General features: G+C 44.9%; 1 long non-coding RNA gene across 1 annotated transcript; it reads left to right on the forward strand.

The window, feature by feature from the left end:
- Positions 1-227: 227 nt before the first annotated feature.
- On the forward strand, positions 228-6,219 carry LOC141095720 (uncharacterized). Its single transcript, XR_012233461.1, has 2 exons — positions 228-4,458; positions 5,050-6,219. It is a non-coding gene; the product is annotated as an uncharacterized lncRNA (long non-coding RNA).
- The last annotated feature ends 15,788 nt before the right edge of the window (positions 6,220-22,007 follow it).

Below are 22,007 nucleotides of genomic sequence, written 5' to 3' on the forward strand. Positions count from 1 at the left end.
AAAGAGCTGATGCAAATCAAAATGGGAGAGGTCTGACATTATGGAATATAAGGCTGGGTGAACAGTTCATACTGCGCAGCCCGGACGGACAAGTTTTTCACAATAGACGATTCCGCACTAGAAATAGAGGAGGTTGTTGAGTGACTGCCTTGATTTGAAGGACTGTGAAAAGTAGACAAATAAGCTGCACAGTAGGTATTCGTTCAAAGAGTGGTGATATTGCCTAACTGGGTCATGTGACAGCGTCCTTTCGGGGAGGTCACCGCCTAAGCTTAAATCAACACCCTTTACGAATAAACCTTGTGACAGATAAGAGTGTGACCGAATGAGCACAGGACCGTGAAATGAGCCTGTGACAGGATATGACTGAAGAACCCCAGTAGATGGATACTTTATTTACAATCCTGTGTGTTGTGGGAGTATTTCTGTTCGGATGCTACATAGCATATAAGTACACGAAACACGTAGTACACCGAGGAACAGACACTCCATTTAGCCTGTTAGCACCTTAGGAAGAAGGTAACGAGGTATAGTAGAGCCTAGTCTTGAGCTTACCCAATACACCACCTAAGGCAGGGGACTAACAGGAAGACAACAAGAGAGACAGGATAAGAATAAAAGATAAGATGGGGAACAGTCAGGGAAAGATACCTGAAGAAGGAAATCGGTTATGTGATATAATTGAGGATAGATATGGAAGTAGTGCAGCAAAGAACCTGGAAAAAGTATTAATCAAATCCAAAGTGCAAGATAGTCAGGATGTGTGAATCCTTGTATATATGTCTATGAGAACCTCTGAATAAGATGAGAGATGAGTAATTGAGTAAAAAAAAAAAAAAAAAAAAAATCAGTGAATGAGCACGTATGAATGAATCATCACACATCATTTTTGTGTCAAGAGATTTGTGACCTTTCTAGTTGTGGTGGAATCCCGGACAGATGCGTTATAGATATTTCAAATCTACATCTGAGACTGAATGAATTGAGTAATGATATAGTTCGTGTTATATGTGGCATTACATTGTAAAGTTTCCTGAATGCATTTGGCCAGAAAAAGGGCAAGACATGGTTAATCTCATTATACAGTTATCTGCCCTTACAGTGAAATCCCGTGATTTTGAGTTTCTTTGTAGAAATTGATTTTGATAAGTCTAAAGAACTACAGAATTCTGTGAAGGACGACGCTGCATTCTGATGGGAGGGGGGAATGATACCGCTGCGTAGTTTTTCTTCTCCCTTCGCTCTTATCTCTGCTGAGTGTGAGTTGTGCTCAAAATTCTCTGTAATTCTATCCGTAAGGTACGCGCTGAAAGATTTGTGCATTTTAAAGCAACAGTACTTAATTGAAGATTGGAAGTTAAAAGTAAGATATGGTGCCTAATTTAGAAGGGAATTGTAAGTGATTGTTTGGTCATTGTAAGTGATTGCTTGGTCATTAATGTGTTTGAACCTGCTTCTAGTTGTGTGATTGATTTGTATAGCAAATTGTGTCAAATTACAAGAGACAGAGAAGGAAGGAAGCAGTAAAACAAGTGGGACAAATATTGAAAAAGGCAAAAATACCAGAGTGTGAATGTTTGGATGTACAAAAAGGCACAGACAAGGGAAGAAAATAGCACGTGAATAAATGATGCTTGAGAATGTGCAGCAGTGTGGAAGGTGTATTATGAATGTTTGATTGACAAAGTGTAACCAGAGACCCAGACAAAACAGATGGACTTGTAAACACTGTGGTCAGACTCAGACAAACCCAGACTGAATAGCTACTTGTGTGACCTGTGCTACTGACCTAAGAGAATTGCACTAAATCCTATCCAGACAAGATCATAAGAAGCTGACATAATAGTGTGGATAGTGGGTAGTGGGACATTGGCCCTTGAGGAGTAAGCTGACAGTAGACATCAGACGGCCAACCCCATCAGGACCTAGAAGTGTGACTAGAATAAGAAAGATACAGGTGTATTATCCCTGGAGCCCCTCTGACCAGCTAGCTTTGCTGAAGCAGCTGCCTGCCCCTGAAGACCAACCATTCCCGTTTTACAGACACATAAAGGAAGTACAGCAGACATATAAGTGTACCTGGGCAGACCTAGAGAGGTTGATGAGTTTAAAGGCAGGTGACGCACTAGATCATATAATTAAGACACACAGATGTGACAAAGAATCAGGCTTGGGGCATGGATGATAAATCTGCACGATCTGGGGAGACGTACTGTGAGTCACTAAGACAATGGGCTGCAGTGGAACAATCAGAGCAGTCTGTACTCCTGACTAATGTGACACAGCAAAGAGGAGAGAGAGTAGAGATATACCTTGGACGGTTACAGCTGAAATGGGCAGACATGGGGTACATTTGCATAAACCCACTTGATGTTAGAATACTGGTGGATGCGTTCATTGACGGTATGAACAAAGACTTACGAGACGCAGTACAGACAGCCAGACCTGAATGGAGACATGTAGATCCGAAAGACCTCCTTAAGGTAGCTAAAGAAATTGAGCAAACAAGGACAATAAAACGACCTGTCATGTATGCTGGAGCACAAGGAAAAAAGTGGAGACGTAATAGGGAAGGCATGTGAGATGACACTGACGTTTCTTTTGACAATCTATTCCCCACATGACATCCATGCCATACTCCTACAAGTTCAACCAAAACATCTGTCTATGGCCAGACAGCTCCGACTTGAGTGTGCTCTACTAATTCCTGAGTATGTCACTCCTCAAAAGATGTAACGTTCTGAATCCAGCCACCCTCCTGCCTGTGGATTCAGAAAAGGGGGAATTGGTGACCGTATTGGCAAGTGAGGAAGGATACTGTGACATGACGCATGAACATGTCTGCATAGAACTGATGAGTCAGGAGACAGTGGGGTTTGCACACATTCATGAAAAACCTGTTCCTAATGCAGACTTTGAGTTTCTTTTTTGTAGATGGCCCCAGATACCACCAGGATGGACGATTCTACACTGGATATGCAGTAGTATCCTCACATGAGGTAATCCGAGCGGAACCACTCTCTCCTCACATGTCGGCGCAGGAGGCAGAGTTGAAGGCACTCACTGAGGCGTGTAGAGCCGCTGCAGGTAAAGTCGCTAATATTTTCACAGATTCGAAGCCCATTAAAAATGCAGAGCTGGTGAAACAATTGATGGAGGCATTGATGTTACCAGTCCAGGTTGGCATTGTCAAGGTAAAAGCACACACAAAGGTGACTCCGTGGAGGTAGAGGGCAATAGAAGGGCGAACGAGGCTGCTAAAATAGCACAAGGCGGCCTAGAGAGAGCAGTGGACGGTGGCGGGGAGTCAGCGTATTCCAGCCACATTGGGTCTAGATGTCCTGAAATCCCTCCAGCAAAAGGCTGCCCAAACAGAGAAGGTACACCGAGGGAGACTGGGAGCTGAGCTGAACTCAAATGGAGTATGGGAGAATAAGGATAAAATGTGCCCACCAAAGTCCCTGTTCCCAATCATGGCGCAAGCAGCACATGGCCCCAATCACACCTCAAAAAGTCACATGTGTGCCATGGTAGATGCCTTCTGGATCGCTCCTGGCTTCAGTTGCGCAGCCGCGAAACTTGTACAATCATGCCTCATCTGTGCACAGCACAACCCAGGTAAAACAGTAAAAGTCCCTAAGAAAGCGACACCTAGGCCTCTCTACCCGTTTCAGAGACGGCAGATTGACGACATACAGCTACCAAGGTAGGAGTGTATGCAAATATCCTAGTATGTGTAGATCTCTTCTCTGGATGGCCAGAGGCCTACCCGGTGAAAACGGCTACAGCTCGAGCCACTGCAAAGAAACTGGTGATGGAACTAGTACCACGATTCGGTGTCCCTGAAACAATTGAATCAGACAGAGGTACACACTTTACTGCTGAGGTAATGCAAAATGTAATGCAAATGATAGGTGTAGAACAGGCATTTCATACACCCTACCACCCACAGAGTTCAGGGAAGGTAGAGAGAATGAACGGGACACTGAAATTGAAAATACAGAAAACCATGGAACAAACCCATAGACCATGGCCAGAGTGTCTCCCATTAGCATTATTCTCAGTAAGGTACACACCCACGGGGAAAACTAAACTGTCACCCTTCGAGATACTGTTTGGAAGACCACCGAACACAGGGTTGTACTACCCACAGGTCTTAACACTCAATGTGGATAATTTGACAAGTTATGTAATCCAGTTGCAAAAGCATTTAACTCAAATGCATTCTCTAGTTTTCTCTTCCATTCCAGATCCAGATAGTGTGGAAGGAACTCACTGTCTACAACCTGGTGATTACGTATATGTCAAGAAACACTCCAGAAAGACCCTTGAACCCCGATATCAAGGACCTTACCAAGTACTCCTGACAACGCCTACTTCTGTTAAGTTGGAAGGACGACCAACCTGGATCCACGCATCGCATTGCAAACTAGCCACAGGAGTTAACAAAGCATAAGAGTGCATAATGTTTTGGTTTGGTTTTGTTGCATTATCTGTAATAATGGTAGCTGCGTGGGATAGTCTAAATTCTCCAATGTCCTTGAATAATAAGTTTATACAACATCATGAAAAATTACTGAATGATTGGTCAAATCATTTGCTGGATCTGCACACATTCACCAGTATCAGCCACTAGTATTCCGTTCCTTGTTATTCCTGTGCCACCCGAGGAATTATTTGCCTGGACCAGTTGTTCTGATACACTTGCTAATAAGGCCACAAATAATGTGAAGTTATGGAACACAACTGTTGGAATACCTATTGTAGGATGGGTAGGATACCCTTGGTGGCAGGGTAATCTTTCAGGAAGTAATACATACCTTCAATATCTGGCATATAAAGGGGGGGCTTGGGTACCCAGGAATAGAACTCGATTAACCTACCTGGGGCAAATTCCAATGTATGGCCTACAAGTTAGTTTTAATGTAACTTCCCACTCTACTGATGCCTTCAAACCAATACTGCTAGAAAGAAGGTTGCATAACACGTCCTGGGAGTATTCCAATTTATTTCCCCAGGGCAATAATGAAACTTGTATTAATATTTCAGGTAATATACCTTGCAACGAGTCATCTGGATATGAGAAAGGAACTCCCACCTGTGGAAATCCCGATGTAGGGTAGTGTAGCCCTTTAGGACAACTTCCAAATTGGTGTATGCTTCAGAATGTATCTGCGTTCATAGATTTAGTTCATAGACTGGTATTACAACATTCAGCCCTATGGGACCTACCTAGTGACATGTTCTGGGTATGTGGAGACAATGCATATAAATGGTTGCCAGTAGGGGTAAAAGGTGCTTGTACTCTGGGTCGTTTGACTCCAGCTACCTTTGTTATTCCGAATGACCAGTTGAATACTCAGAGCATACCTAAACACACGTTGTACAAAAGAGCTGCTGACAATACACCTCGCCTCTCTGGGAGACCACATATAGTGCAGATGAGTGTGGCTAATAAAATTGTCAGCTCTATTTTTATTTATCCTATGATTACTCAAATGTGGGATAAATTAGTCAGGGCTACAGATTACTTAGATGACCAAATATGGGATATATTGGATATATTGAACACCACCGTTGCTGTCCAAAATCATTGTTGTTTGTATCTTCGTAATATATGTGCTATTGAAACTTGTTTTTTGGTGTATCTCTGTATGCAAGAAAAGATGTAGAAATAGATAAGGAAGTTTGACTGTAAACAACAAGAATTTAACTATTATTCCTTTCAGTCCTAGATTGACATCTCATTTCTGGCATGAAGGAGCGTACTCTTGCAATGATGGACGTGGCTTCAGTATCTGGGGGATGGAGAAGGTAGAAGACCTGTCTCCCTTGGGCAACCCGTCGGCCTGGGATAGTACCTGGTGAACGAGCCACTATCCGCTGTTGTTGCAGGATCCAGTGTTCCAGATTGTGGAAAATGAAGATGTCAAAGGGGGGAATGATAGGAACTGAAGGAGTTAAATTGAGTTCTGTCTATGTTGCATTCTCTTGTTTAAAACCTTATCTTTTCTTCGAGGAGATGTCTCAGACATCTCCCTTGTGAACCAAGGTCAAATACCTCTGCTTTTTCGCCTAAATGACTTTCTTTGTCTAAAACAAGTTGTAAAATCATTTGTACTGCGCATGTCTGTAAAATGTTTACATTCTTTACTATAAAAGACGGAAGCCTAACTGATAAGCCAGAGGCGTCTTGGAGGCATCCTGAGTTGTACCATACAGCTGGTGTCTGTGTAGTTCTTCTCCACGGAGCTGATTTAATTAGAGACATATGATGCTTCACACCTAAGAACATCGGTCCTTCAGATGAAAGAGTAATCTGAGGGATCCCGACAGTTTACTGTTTCAAACATTATATGGGACCAATGATTCTGTATGGAGAAATAGATGGGCCTCGTCATGAGATGTAAAAAGTGAGGTATTTTTCATTGTACTATACCGCTATTTCTCTGCCATATCGGAGCATGATGAGTTGTGGTATGTGTTAAAGGGGCGCTCTTTCGCCCAGGGCACATGAAAACCTGCAGCCAGCCCTCCCCCCCACAACTTTAGCCAAATAACCCCCATTTTTCAGTGCGTAACTTGTATTATGAAGTTAATTAAGGTTGACAAGCTTAAGTAAGAAGAATTGATGCTTTTGGCATTCAAATGGGCACTGTAGGTGTGTTTCCTGTCCTCCTCTCACTGCCGACTTTTATTCCCCATTGACTTACATTGGGTTTCGTGTTTCGGGACGACCCCGACTTTTCCCTATAATCGGCCGATCTTGCTCGACCCGACTTTTGGAAAAGTCGGGTTTCACGAAACGAAACGCGACCCTAAAAAACCAAAAGTCGCTCAACTCTAGTCCAGATTATATGTACAGCCAGGAAAATGACCTGGAGACACAGGAAGTCTATACCCAGCATGATCCGTATACAGCAGAGCGAGGAGTGATATCATGTATACAGACCTGTGGTACAGGTGAAGTATACAGCACAGGAATAGAGCCTTTACACAGATACCACATATATAGTGAGTAACCTGGTTACACGGGATCTGCACACCCAGCCTCACAGTATGTAATAGAGATGAGGTCACATACAGATCATCAGACTCCATAACTGGGAAGGGGGGATAATCCGCACCCAGCAGGGTCAGTATACAGTGCACTGACATGAAGTGCAGCCTCCCATCATCATACATATACCATCCCCCGACTGCTCCTCTCACCAGTGTCTCTAATACATGTGACTGCCCAGCTCCACCATAGTAATGGCAGACACTGCATGTGTCCCTGCCCTGTCCTATCATACATAAACCCAGAACTCATGAAGACTCTGTATAATACAGCAGTAATGTGGGATATCAGAAATGTCTGCAGGGTGGTCACACAAAAGCTGCCTCAGCAATAAGTGAGGGAACATGGCGGCTACAGGAATTTCTGAGGTAATCTTGACCCCAGATATGATGTAGGAGCTGATACTACCTTAGTACACACTACACCATGTCTGAGGTGATTGCAGAGTAGTATATGAAACATGTCTGCAGGGAGGTCACACGGAAGATCACAGTCTGTGAGGAAAATGTAGCATGCACATGAGGGACATGGCAGCTACATGAATCGCTGAGGTAATATTGGTCCCATACATAAAGAAACCACTGGAGCCATAGGCAGAGGAGGACATGACTTGGGGATGGGTGGCCCTTTACTCCTGCAGCTTTTTTGGTATAGTGGTGTAGATTTTTAAGCACGAGGGATGTTGCTTTAAGAAGAGAAAAGCCCAGTATGTCTGTGCCTGGGGGGTCACTGTGAGGAGGGTGGGATTATATAGAGCAGGAAATCTGTGTCTCTCCCTCACTTCAGACATCATGTACTAGTGTAGTATCAGCTCCTACATTATGTATGGGACCAATATTACCTCAGCGATTCATGTAGCTGCCATGTCCCTCATGTGCATGCTACATTTTCCTCACAGACTGTGATCTTCCGTGTGACCTCCCTGCAGACATGTTTCATATACTACTCTGCCTTCACCTCAGACATTGTGTAGTGTGTACTAAGGTAGTATCAGCTCCTACATCATATCTGGGGTCAAGATTACCTCAGACATTCATGTAGCGGCCATGTTCCCTCACTTATTGCAGAGGCAGCTTTTGTGTGTCCTCCCTGCAGACATTTCTGATCTACCACATTACTGCTGTATTATACAGAGTCTTCATGAGTTCTGGGTTTATGTATGATAGGACAGGGCAGGGACACATGCAGTGTCTGCCATTACTATGGTGGAGCTGGGCAGTCACAGGTATTAGAGACACTGGTGAGAGGAGTAGTCGGGGGATGGTATATGTATGATGATGAGAGGCTGCACTTCATGTCAGTGCACTGTATACTGACCCTGCTGGGTGCGGATTATCCCCCCTTCCCAGTTATGGAGTCTGATGATCTGTATGTGACCTCATCTCTGTTACACACTGTGAGGCTGGGTGTGCAGATCCCGTGTAACCAGGTTACTCACTATATATGTGGTATCTGTGTAAAGGCTCTATTCCTGTGCTGTATACTTCACCTCTACCACAGGTCTGTATACATGATATCACTCCTCACTCTGCTGTAAACGGATCATGCTGTGTATAGACATCCTGTGTCTCCAGGTCATTTTCCTGGCTGTACATATAACCTGGACATGACTTCCAGCTTAGTGCTTGATTTCTGTAGCTATTGCTGCCTTTAGTCCTCCCTCTCGTATATTGCATGATCAGAGTATACCCACCAAGAGCTTATTTTATATTACCTAAGATGGTGGATAGCACAGGCCTGAATGGATTATGTTTTATCATGTGTAAAATAAATAATCGTGGAGTAACTCAGCACATTTGAGTGGGCAGTAATAACTCAGCACATGGCGGGCAGTGAGTGAGCAGTAATAACTCAGCACATGGCGGGCAGTGAGTGGGCAGTAATAACTCAGCACATGGCGGGCAGTGAGTGGGCAGTAATAACTCAGCACATGGCGGGCAGTGAGTGGGCAGTAATAACTCAGCACATGGCGGGCAGTGAGTGGGCAGTAATAACTCAGCACATGGCGGGCAGTGAGTGGGCAGTAATAACTCAGCACATGGCGGGCAGTGAGTGGGCAGTAATAACTCAGCACATGGCGGGCAGTGAGTGGGCACTAATAACTCAGCACATGGCGGGCAGTGAGTGGGCACTCTTAGTGTGAGGCTGCACATTGCTCTGGAGGACACATCATGGGCCCAGTTTTCAGCCCTGTCTCTCATCTATTGTAATTGTATGTAGTAGAGTGACTGGGATACAGAACTTGCAGTTTTCTGCTCACACACCTATGGCTGCAGGCAGCTTATATTAGACCTACATATTTCTTACCATTTATGTGCAGCTGGTGATTAGAGGCTGTAACTGCTGTAAAGGAGCAGGCGGATTCTCATTTATTGTTACAGCATATAACACAGCATTGCCCATCTCTGCCTATTTCTGGACCTTATGATGGGACATTTTCCATTATTAACCTGTTGTATACCTTGGTTGTAAACCTGCATGGTTTTCACCCTCACTTATCCCACATGTTTTTGTGCGGTTGGAGGGGTCCTTGAAGTTGGTTAAATATGGTCTGGGGATCCATTGGGATATGGTTTCCTCCTTTTGGAATTTAATATGGTTCTGGATCTGGTGAAAGGTGGAGGGGAGTTTCGGCAAGGGTTTGTCGGATCCCCAGGAAATTCAAGTGAACATTGGAACCCTTGTGGTTATGGTGCTCCCGAGCTGGTGGGGTAACGGCTGGGAGTAATTGTTGGTACATTTCATGTTCACTTTATGTTTGGTAATCACCAGATTTTTGGGAGCTTCAAGGACTCCTACCAGCGTGTTAATATTATTTATGCTTTGATGTTTTATTGTATGTTTGTTTTAATAAAGGTGTGAATAATAATTATTTAAAAAAAAAAAAAAGGGATCGGTGTATACCCACCAAGTGCTTATTTTATGTTACTTAAGATGGCGGATAGCACAGGCCTGAGTGGATTACCTGGAGCCTGGTGGTTGGGGGGTCCTTGAAATTGGTTAGAAATTGGTCTGGGGGATCCATTGGGATATGGATTCCTCTTTTTGGAAGTTAATATGGTTCTGGACCTGGTGAAAGGTGGAGGGGAGTTTCGGCAAGAGTTTGTCGGATCCCCAGGAAATTCAAGTGAACATCGGAACCCTTGTGGTTATGGTGCTCCCGAGCTAGTGGGGTAACGGCTGGGAGTAATTGTTGGTACATTTTATGTTTGGTAATCACCAGATTTGGGAGCTTCAAGGACTCCCCCCAGCGTGTTAATGTTATTTATGCTTTGATGTTTATTTTATGTTTATTTTAATAAGAACATGAATTTAAAATTTAAAAAAAAAAAAAAGTTATTTGTTTTCCTTTTAGTGGGTCCTTGGAAGTTATTTATAAATTGGTCAGTAGGGGTAACCATATTAAGTATGGACCTCTGGGGTGGGGTTCTTGGAGTTGACGCTGAATCAGCGAAAAGGAATTGGAAGTTAAAATTCTGGATCTGGCTTTTGGTTACGGCTCTGGACGGGTAACTCTGGACGGGGTGTTACCCGGGAGCTTTTGGTGGTTGGACTTCCCAGAACGGGATGTTTGGTGCCCTCGAGCTGGTGGTTTACGGCTGAGGGTAACGTGGATTTTTAAGTTCCTGAGTTTTTGCCAAATATTTAGCCAGAATTTTTGGGGCTCCAAGAACCCTCCCCTCATGTCGTATAAGATTGTGTATTTAATACTTATTGAAAATGTTTATGCTATTTGTTAATAAACTGGCCGCTGACCCCCCCTGGGTTTGGAAGGGTAACCATTTCAGGTATGGCACCCTAGTTTTGAGGGGTAATCATCTCAGGTATGGCCCCCTGGTGTGGAGGGGGTAACCATCTCGTGTATGGCCCTCTGGTGTGGAGGGGGTAACCATCACGGTATGGCCCCCTGGTCTCTAGAAGCATTTATATTTTATAGGACCCTGTTAGGGTAAAGTCCCTGGGGTCATGGCAATCATATTTTGCATGCCTACAGAAGAAATTGGCTCCTCTGAGCCAGGAACAGCGGCTGGAGGGGAGAAGAGAACAAGGTTGTCGTCTGGACAATGCAGATATCTAGTGCATGAAACTGAAGAGCAATGTACCTCATCTGTGTGCCCTTGAGTCAGTGGGAGTGACTAAGGGTAAAGTAATCAAGTGCATTAACATGAAGGGCAATATGCCTATTCCCGATGCCGTTGAGCTGGTGGGAGCGGCTAAGGGTATAATCAAGTGCATTAACACAAAGGACAGTATGCCTACTCCCGGTGCCCTTGAGCCAATGGGAGCGGCTAAGGGTAAAGTAATCAAGTGCATTAACACAAAGGGCAATATGCCTATTCCCAATGCCTTTGACCCAGTTGGAGAGGTCAACAGTAAATGTTATCAAGCGCATGAAAAACAATTAACAATGGCGTGGCAGTTTTATTAATAATGCCTTTGTAGACTTTTTCTGCTTTAGGTTTATTTAAATTACTACTTCCAGATATTCTGAACGTTATTTTATGGTCGGTTATAATGTTGTTATATTGTGTATAGTTTTTAATTACTCCCTATTTATAATATCTTTCTATTGATATGTTCATCACTTTTTGGGTAGTGATAGTAAGTGGGTTTAAGAAATTTTGCTGCACAGCTACTGTAAATAATGGTGGTTTCTAGAACTAAAATCTGTAATTTGGTGAATTATTAGAGCTGGCTACAATACGTGCGGTATAATAGTTTTTGAGGCATGACAGATGTCATTATACAGGTATTCAGATTGTGGCTACGACCTTAATTATGGTTTACTTTCCACATTCCCCATTATGGGATCCTCATTGCAGGATGTTTAGCAACTGCTATTTTGCTGTAGTTACCGTATTATCGATCATAACTTGGTAGCATGGCATTGATAAAATTAATCTGTCTGAGCTCTGGAATTTTAATTTTATTACTTGTGTGCACAGACTTTCCATAGCATGTAGAAATGGTTGATGGCTTTGTTAGGCATGGTTGATGGGGGTCGAGTCCATTTAAGGTGTCAAATGGCCTCTCTGGTGGCGGTTTAGGAGTCAGGTGGAAGTTGCAGGCAAGTTAAGGTGGACTCATTTTAACTAATAGAGGATGTAAAACCTCATGGTGGTGAACAGGCTCGGCTTTGGTGGCCAGCCTCAAGGACGTTGTAATGGTAACGTCAATCAGGGGCAGGCACAGTGGTTAAGCACAGGAGTGAGGATAATAGGGTCATTGGTGCCCTGAAAGTTTACTGGCTCTGCTTGAATGGCAAGCCAGTGCGTGCCGCCCCTTTATGGCTGTCTGTCCTGGTTCTGTATGTCAGACAGCTGGGGATATCACAGTACTTGTGAATCCCAAGGTACTAGCACTTCACCTGACTCCTACTGTGATTGTTTTAATCCTGTGATTTAAATAAAGCTGTGGCCATTTTGACAACCAAAATAATGTGTTGTGTATTTATTCTAGTGCCTAGGTTTACTGTAGTTATGGTGGTTTTAAGATGGAGTTGGGGTCCGTCCCATATCCATAAGTCATGTAGGAGCTGATACTACACTAGTACATGATGTCTGAGGTGAATGTGCTCCTATCATCTGTCGTGTGAGGTGATAACCCCAGTATTATACTCCCTGACACTGCAGACATGCTTCCTCCTGTTCATCCTGTGTAAGAAAGAGGGAGAGACACAGATTTCCTGCTCTATATAATCCCACCCTCCTCACAGTGACCCCCAGGCACAGACATACTGGGCTTCTTACTCTGAAAGCAACATCCCTCCTGCTTCACAATCTACACCACTATACCAAAAAAGCTGCAGGAGTAAAGGTCCAACCATCCCCAAGTCATGTCCTCCTCCGCCTATGGCTCCATTGGTTTCTAGAACACTAGTAAAAATTGATCAGTTGCAAAGGAAGCAAAGAAAAAAATGGAAACCAAAGTGTCTGTTTTTCTTTTTTTTTACACCTGTTTACAAAATGGAAACTGGTTTCCAATTTGCTTCTGTTTGCAACAGATCCGTCTTTATTTAATACTGGATTTATCGCAAATGGAAAACAAGTGGACAAAGCTCTAATCAGATCAGATCAGGAGCATTTTGGAGATCCAACCTGGACTGAGCAAATATGGGATGTTCCAATCTGTAATGCCTGTGCATTAGTGTTGTCTTCACGCCGGCGCTCAGCATTCCCTGCCTGGGTCTCACCGAGTTTCCTGTCTCTCTGGTATAACATATTATGCCTGCAGGTCATTTACAAAGTAGAAACTTGTGCTTGGAATTATAAAGAGAAGCCATATAATTCCCTGAGGAGACACCGGGTCCAGGACTGTCTGTATCTCTCGGAGATGGTGGAAGCTGAAGCAGCAGACAGAATGGACCCAGGGGAAAATATGAATTTTAAGTGCAGTTTCAAAAGTCCTTTCGAGGTGACAACAGAGAATTGTTGAATCAGCGAAGAAAGCTGCTCCATTACCAGGAACGTCAGTGTAAAGATTATTCTACTCCGGGGCGGCCAAAATCTATAGATGCGTATGGACCTGATGTGGTTAAAGAGGATTTGTTTGCTCTCCCAAAAGGTCTGTTTCTGTTGCAATAAATACTTTTCTCAAGAAATAATGAGACTTCAGCATCTTTCCTTAGAACTCTGCATTGTGCCGCGCTTCTGGTCTTCCTCCTGGAAATGCATGAATTCACACTTTGCAGTATGATGATAGGGAATGGCGATGCTCAGTTGGCAAGCTATTCATTTATTCATTTATTCCCAGGCGGAATAAGGTGATTTTGGCAGATCCCGCGGCCCCAAAAATTACTTTACGCCACTGCTACAACACAACATAATGCCGGCGAACAGGTTGCACCAGTACTGCAATCTCAAAAGGCAAGTCAGTAAAATTCGGAACCGATTGGATTTCTTTGTGACTTATCGGGGTCTTTTACGGTTTGTAATGTTACCACTACCATATTTTAGACTGGAGAGCAAACACATTGCAGTGGCCCACGAGTTGTGTCGGTCCATCTTATACCTGCTTACGTCAGGCTGATGGATAAAACAACAAAGGTTATCAACCCTACCATCTTCAATACATTGTCAAAATTGGGCAACTCCCTTTAATAATAAACCTACAAGGAGAATTGGAGTCTTAACGCCCCAGAATAAATCTAAACAAAGCTGTCTTTTAAATGTAAAATCTCACTTTATTGAAAAATACATATACCATAGTACAAACACATTAAAAAATGAGTGTATTATCCCAGGGTGGTACGACACAAAAAGGGATGCATCAGAAAAATTGTATAGCACACATAAATTGCATTATAATACAGGGGTAGGTTTTAGTAGATTTCATCAGGCAAAAAGAATCAAAATAATGGGCAAGCCATCCAAATCACCCAAGTAAAGGCTGCTGAAATATCACTTAAGTAACCCTATAAGTATAGGCAGCAAAAAAGTCAACACAAGTCCCTCAACAATGTGAGAAACAGATTAAAAAAGGGATATAAAGAGTGGCGTCCCCTAAATGATATCTAATGTATGTATTAAGCCAGCATAAACACTACCCACAATGTCACAGACACTAAGTGATAAAGTGCCAGGGTGCAAAAAAATCCTTACCCATGTGGGATCCTGATGCGTCTCCCTAACGCCCGACTCGTTTCGCCCAAAGGGGCTCCCTCGGGGGGCAGTGTGGTAGCTGTTTCCAGCACCTGCATCCTTTAAATAGGGACAAAGCAATGGGGAGGAAAAATGACGAGCGCCATCTTAAAATCTGCACATGCGCAGAAGAACCCGGAAGTCCCGCCGCGTCACTTCCGGCTCTCCCGGACCTCTGTGTACATCAGCGTGACGGCCATTGCCATGGTCACGCGGATACACAGCGGGGCCGTGTGGAGGCCTTTAGAAACGCGGCAGGCATGGTAACTCTGCGAATGTATTGGAAGTGTAATGATCCCACTTTGGTGTGCATCAGCGCGACGGCCGTTGCCATAGTCACGCAGATACATAGTGGGGCCATGTAAAGGCCTTTAGAGACACGGCAGGCAGAATGACCCTGCGCATGCAATAGAGATATAATAGTCCTGCAAGCAATTATTGTAGTCACGTGCTCAAGCCCAAAAAGTCAAAAGAAACTGAGATGATAACAGCAATTAATAAATCCTCCAAGCCCTATCCATGACTCCAAGGAATGTTAGTCACCCATATAAAAAGAGTATACAATGTATATAATATGATGAATTATACGCCTTATAAGGAGAACTATATCAAGTCATATATAATTAGAGGCAATATATATATATACAAATCGAATTTTAACCTTATAAGTAAAAACTGAGAACATGCACAAGCTACCAACATTAATTATGAGCACCATAACATAACAAAGTGTAGTACATATGGAAACACACTCAAGCTTACTATATACAGTATATTTATATATATACAAAATTAATTTATTTCAATTCTTCAATACAAAAAGTGACTCTCCTATATTCTATAGAGTCATTACACACAGAGTGATCTATTTCACGTGTTTATTTCTGTTCTTGTTGATGATTATGGCTTACAGCCAATGAAAACCCAAAAGTCATTATCTCAGTAAATTAGAATACTTTATAACACCAGCTTGAAAAATGATTTTTAATCCGAAATGTTGTCCTACTGAAATGTATGTTCAGTAAATGCACTGAATACTTGGTCGGGGCTCCTTTGGCATCAATTACTGCATCAATGCGGCGTGGCATGGAGGCGATCAGCCTGTGGTACAGCTGAGGGGTTATGGAAGCCCAGGTTGCTTTGATAGTAGCCTTCAGCTTGTCTGTATTTTTGGGTCTGGTGTGAGTGGACGGGGGACTGTGGAAGGTTCAAGGGGTGGAGGCACAGCTGGGGTGGAGCCTCAAGGGGGCCCAAAAATTTTGCCAGTATGGGGTCCAGAAATTCTTCTGGTGGCAGTTCTGACCCCGGAACCAGCTCTTGTCTGGACACAACGGTGCATCCATTTGCAACAAAAAGAGTCAAAAATAATAATTGTCTGTTTTTTACCTGTCAGTATTTTGAGATCCCAAAATACTATTATGCAAAGGGGACAGTTAAAAAAAACATCAGCATATAGACAGGGCTGTCTGATTTTCAGGGGTATAGTGCATGTGGTTTTTTTTTACCAATGTAGAGGAAGAATGCTACACAGCGTGAGGGCTCATGCAGACGTCCGTACAACACAGTCCGAATACGAACTGCAATGCATGGACTGGCCGCAGGTCTCCTGACCTAAGCGTGCCAGCCACATAGAATTATATCAGGGTGTCATGCTCAAGTCAGGAGTCCTGCGGCCAGTCCATACTCAGACCGTGTTGCACAGATATCAGCATGAGCTCTTAGGCCGGGTTCAGACATTGCAACGTAACTGTAAAATTAAAAACGGATGCTATACCGTGGCTCCATGTCGGATACATTTTTTTCTGCATACACATACAGTTGTGGCCAAAAATATTGACACCCCTGCAATTCTGTCAGATAATACTCAGTTTCTTCCTGAAAATGATTGCAAACACAAATTCTTTGGTATTATTATCTTCATTTAATTTGTCTTAAATTAAAAAACACAAAAAGAATTGTCCTAAAGCCAAATTGGATATAATTCCACATCAAACATAAAAAAAGAGGGTGGACAAAAGTATTGGCACTGTTCGAAAAATCACGTGATGCTTCTCTAATTTGTGTAATTAACAACACCTGTAACTTACCTGTGGCACCTAACAGGTGTTGGCAATAACTAAATCACACTTGCAGCCAGTTGACATGGATTAAAGTTGACTCAACCTCTGTCCTGTGTCCTTGTGTGTACCACATTGAGCATGGAGAAAAGAAAGAAGACCAAAGAACTGTCTGAGGACTTGAGAAACCAAATTGTGAGGAAGCATGAGCAATCTCAAGGCTACAAGTCCATCTCCAAAGACCTGAATGTTCCTGTGTCTACCGTGCGCAGTGTCATCAAGAAGTTTAAAGCCCATGGCACTGTGGCTAACCTCCCTAGATGTGGACAGAAAAGAAAAATTGACAAGAGATTTCAACGCAAGATTGTGCAGATGTTGGATAAAGAACCTCGACTAACATCCAAACAAGTTCAAGCTGCCCTGCAGTCCGAGGGTACAACAGTGTCAACCTGTACTATCCGTCGGCATCTGAATGAAAAGGGACTGTATGGTAGGAGACCCAGGAAGACCCCACTTCTTACCCCGAGACATTAAAAATCCAGGCTGGAGTTTACCAAAACTTACCTGAAAAAGCCTAAAACATTTTGGAAGAATGTTCTCTGGTCAGATGAGACAAAAGTAGAGCTTTTTGGGCAAAGGCATCAACATAGAGTGTACAGGAGAAAAAAAGAGGCATTCAAAGAAAAAAACACGGTCCCTACAGTCAAACATGGAGGAGGTTCCCTGATGTTTTGGGGTTGCTTTGCTGCCTCTGGCACTGGACTACTTGACCGTGTGCATGGCATTATGAAGTCTGAAGACTACCAACAAATTTTGCAGCATAATGTAGGGCCCAGTGTGAGAAAGCTGGTTCTCCCTCAGAGGTCATGGGTCTTCCAGCAGGACAATGACCCAAAACACACTTCAAAAAGCACTAGAAAATGGTTTGAGAGAAAGCACTGGAGACTTCTAAGGTGGCCAGCAATGAGTCCAGACCTGAATCCCATAGAACACCTGTGGAGAGATCTAAAAATGGCAGTTTGGAGAAGGCACCCTTCAAATATCAGGGACCTGGAGCAGTTTGCCAAAGAAGAATGGTCTAAAATTCCAGCAGAGCATTGTAAGAAACTCATTGATGGTTACCGGAAGCGGTTGGTCGCAGTTATTTTGGCTAAAGGTTGTGCAACCAAGTATTAGGCTGAGGGTGCTGTGAGAATCATGTGGGAATAGTGGATGAGGGCAGGTATATCTCGCCCAGATTCCTTTCCTATGTGGCCTAGTCTGGTCAGTATCGCACCTGCTTGCTAATGAATAATGGGAGGTGGATATAAAAGGATGCCAGGTGGTTGTGTGAGTGTCTCAGCCTGGGAACACAGAGAGCCTGTCTGTGTGAGAGACACATGTGAGTGAAAGCAGTGCCCACTGCAACTGTGGTTTGGCTGGACGGGAGAAGCCTGCCAGTTGGTAGTTAGGTTGTCCATTGTTTAGTTAGTGCCGGACAGGCAAGGATTTGTTTTATGTTTTATTTCCTTTTGCATTGCTTTCACCGTTAATAAACCTGACCCAGGGTCAGTTATACACGAATCCCAGCTCTGCGCCTGAGTTTCATGCTGAACGCACGTGACCTTTGACCCCAGCAAAGGCGATCCCGGAGTGTTTTATCACATTGTGGTGGAGAACCCGGGCATCACGTTGCAAGCATGAGCATGGAGGACGTGGTGAAAGCGCTGGTACAGTCCACCGCCGACCAGCAAGAAGCTAATCGGGTGATGATGGCCCAGCTGAAGGAGTTGGTGGACATGACAGCTACCGATCGTTCGCTTCTCAAGCAGGTGGCGCAGCGCCTGGCAAGCTTACCTGAGGTTAACCTGGAAGCAGAGTCGAGAGTGATTCACATGAGTCGGTACTGGCAGAAGATGACGACCGAAGATGACGTCGAGGCATACCTGACCACGTTTGAACGGACGGCGGTGCGAGAAAAATGGCCGAAGGCACGATGGGCCGGCCTGATTGCCCTGATTCTTTCCGGTGAGGCCCAAAAGGCGTATTATGACTTGGAACCTGAAGCTGCGCAGGACTTTGACAAATTGAAAGCCGAGATCTTGGCCCGGCTGGGAGTGACGACCGCTGTCCGTGCACAGAGAGTGCATCAATGGACTTATCAGCCGGATAAACCACCGCGGTCACAGATGTTCGACCTGATCCACGTGACGAAGAAGTGGCTACAACCCGAGGTGTTGACAGCGCCAGAGATAATCCAGAGAGTCGTCATGGACAAGTACCTGAGAGCTCTACCGCCAGCCCTGAGGAAGTGGGTAAGCCATGGAAATCCTACGACGGCAGATCAACTGGTGGATCTGGTTGAACGTTACTCCGTGGCGGAAGGACTCCGAGACGACGCTACCCCACCTCGTTCTTCATCATCTCCACGTGGAACCGGTAAGACTGTTCCAGGGAGTAGGGGAGATGGAAAAATCCCTAAGACAGTGGGGGAGGAAAACGGGACTGCCCGCACTGCGAGGCCGAGAGTAACGAACTATGGTCTAAGCAAGGGGCCCGTTGGGTGTTTCCGCTGCCAAGAGATGGGACATATTGCTGCGAACTGTCTGGTCACTACTGAACCCATGCAGTGCGACGTCACAGACTCTAAAAACCGTATGTCTATGGTTGCACGGGTAGTGAGTGTGAATGCCGGTCAAAAGGATGTGGAAAAACACTTGTGTGATTTAACTGTTGATGGCAAAAATGTGGTGGCATTGTTAGACTCGGGAAGTGTGGTGACTCTGGTGAAGGCCAGTCTGGTGTCAGCCTCGACTGGACCATCAGACAAATTTTCTGTAACGTGTGTGCATGGAGACACCAGTTCGTACCTCACCACTGTCATATGCATTACTACTTCCTATGGGTCTGTGCAACATAAAGTGGGACTCGTCCCGGCGTTATTGCATGATGTTATCCTGGGCCGGGATTTTCCCCACTTCTGGCAATTGTGGGAGAGTCAGTTGATGCCCTCGGGTAATAGTGTACATGATTCTTCTCCCAGGGCGCGTGTGGGTCCCGAACCCCTGGAAGAGGTCTCCCCGGAAGACTCGGGGGAAGAGTCTGCGGGAAATGACCTGCAGTTCCCGTTTTCAGTCATGGCGGGTGATACGGAGGAGACCGGGGAAGAGGAGGAGGCCGACAGCCGTCCACCTCCCAGTTTGCCGGATTAAGAAGTTCAGAAAGATGACTTCCAAAGCGAGCAAATAAAGGATCCTACCCTTTCTCAGGCTAGGACAAATGTAAAAGTGATAAATGGGGTACCTGTAGAACCTGGCTCTAGGCTGGCATATCCTTACATGGTTCTGGAGAATGATTTACTCTATCAGATAGAGAAAAAGGGGGAAGATACGGTGCAACTATTAGTCGTGCCAAAACCCTACCGGCGGCAGGTGCTGGACCTGGCCCACGGACATGTGATGGGAGGTCACCTGGGTGTCCAGAAAACCACCGAAAGGATATTACACTGTTTTGTTTGGCCAGGCATGCATCACGATGTTCGTGTATATTGTGAGTCTTGTCCTGACTGCCAAGCCTCTGCACCTAAGCCCCGGTTCTGTAGCCCTTTGGTACCCCTACCTATTATTGAAGTCCCGTTTGAGAGGATTGGGATGGATTTAGTTGGGCCCCTTCCACGGTCTGCACGTGGACACCAACATATCCTGGTCATCTTGGATTATGCCACTCGTTACCCGGAGGCCATACCTTTGCGTAACACGGCCACCAAGACGATTGCCAAGGAACTGGTGCATGTGTTTAGTCGGGTCGGTATACCAAAACAGATACTCACCGACCAGGGGACCCCCTTTATGTCCAGGGTAATGAAGGAGCTCTGCCGATTGTTACAAATCGAACCGTTACGCACATCCGTGTATCACCCTCAAACGGGTTGGTCGAACGGTTCAATAAAACTCTGAAGCAGATGCTGAGAAAGGCGATAGACAAGGATGGGAAGAACTGGGACTATTTACTTCTGTATTTGCTTTTTGCCATCAGGGAAGTGCCCCAGTCTTCCACGGGGTTCTCGCCTTTCGAGTTATTGTACGCCCGACGTCCTCGCGGACTGTTAGACGTTGCAAAAGAAACCTGGGAGGGTCAGGTCACTCCGTTTAAAACGGTGATAGATCACGTCACACAAATGCAGGACCGTATTGCGGCTGTTATGCCTATCGTCAAAGAACACATGATGCAGGCTCAAGGAGCCCAAAAAAGAATCTATGATAGGGGCGCCAAGATCCGTACGTTTGCACCCGGAGTTAGGGTGTTGATCCTGGTTCCCACGGTGGACAGTAAGTTCCTGGCAAAGTTGCAGGGCCCCTTTGAGATTAAGGAAAGAGTTGGTGAAGTAAACTACAAAGTATACCAGGCAGGTAAACGGAAACCTGAACAGATTTATCATGTAAATCTGATAAAACCCTGGAAAGATCGGTCTGCCTTGTCAGCGGAGCTGGCCCGTCCCGTCTGCTCGCATACCGTACCGGAGGTACGGGTTGCAGAGACTCTCTCGGAGCGGCAAAAGACTGAGGTCAGGCAGTTTCTACTTCACAACCAAAAATTTTTCTTAGAAAAACCCGGGCAGACTATGCTAATGAAACATGACATTGTAACGGAACCTGGTGTCACAGTTCACGTAAAGCCCTACCGAATCCCGGAAGCGCGCCGTGAAGCCGTTTCCCGAGAAGTGAAGGCAATGTTAGAGTTAGGTGTCATTGAGGAATTGCACAGTGCTTGGTCCAGCCCGATTGTGCTAATTCCTAAACCGGACAGCACCATCCGGTTCTGCAATGACTTCAGGAAACTGAATGCGGTCTCAAAATTTGATGCCTACCCTATGCCCAGGATCGACGAGTTAATAGATCGGTTAGGAAAAGCCCGGTATATTACGACCCTAGACCTAACAAAGGGGTACTGGCAGATCCCTCTGGCGGAGGCTGCCAGAGAAAAGACGGCATTTGCTACCCCAGAAGGTCTAATTCAGTATGTGTATATGCCGTTTGGACTGCACGGAGCACCGGCGACCTTCCAGAGACTGATGGATCGAGTCCTGAGGCCACATAGGCAGTACGCTTCGGCCTATTTGGACGACATTGTCATTTACAGCTTGGACTGGGAGACTCATCTCCAGAAAGTGCAAACTGTGATTGACGACCTGTGGGAGGCAGGTCTAACCGCGAACCCCAAGAAATGTCACATCGGGCTAGAAGAAGCCCGGTATTTGGGGTATGTAATTGG

This window comes from Dendrobates tinctorius, unplaced genomic scaffold, assembly GCF_039654945.1.
Source record: "Dendrobates tinctorius isolate UK_male_01 unplaced genomic scaffold, ASM3965494v1 ptg000070l, whole genome shotgun sequence".
NCBI lineage: Eukaryota > Metazoa > Chordata > Amphibia > Anura > Dendrobatidae > Dendrobates > Dendrobates tinctorius.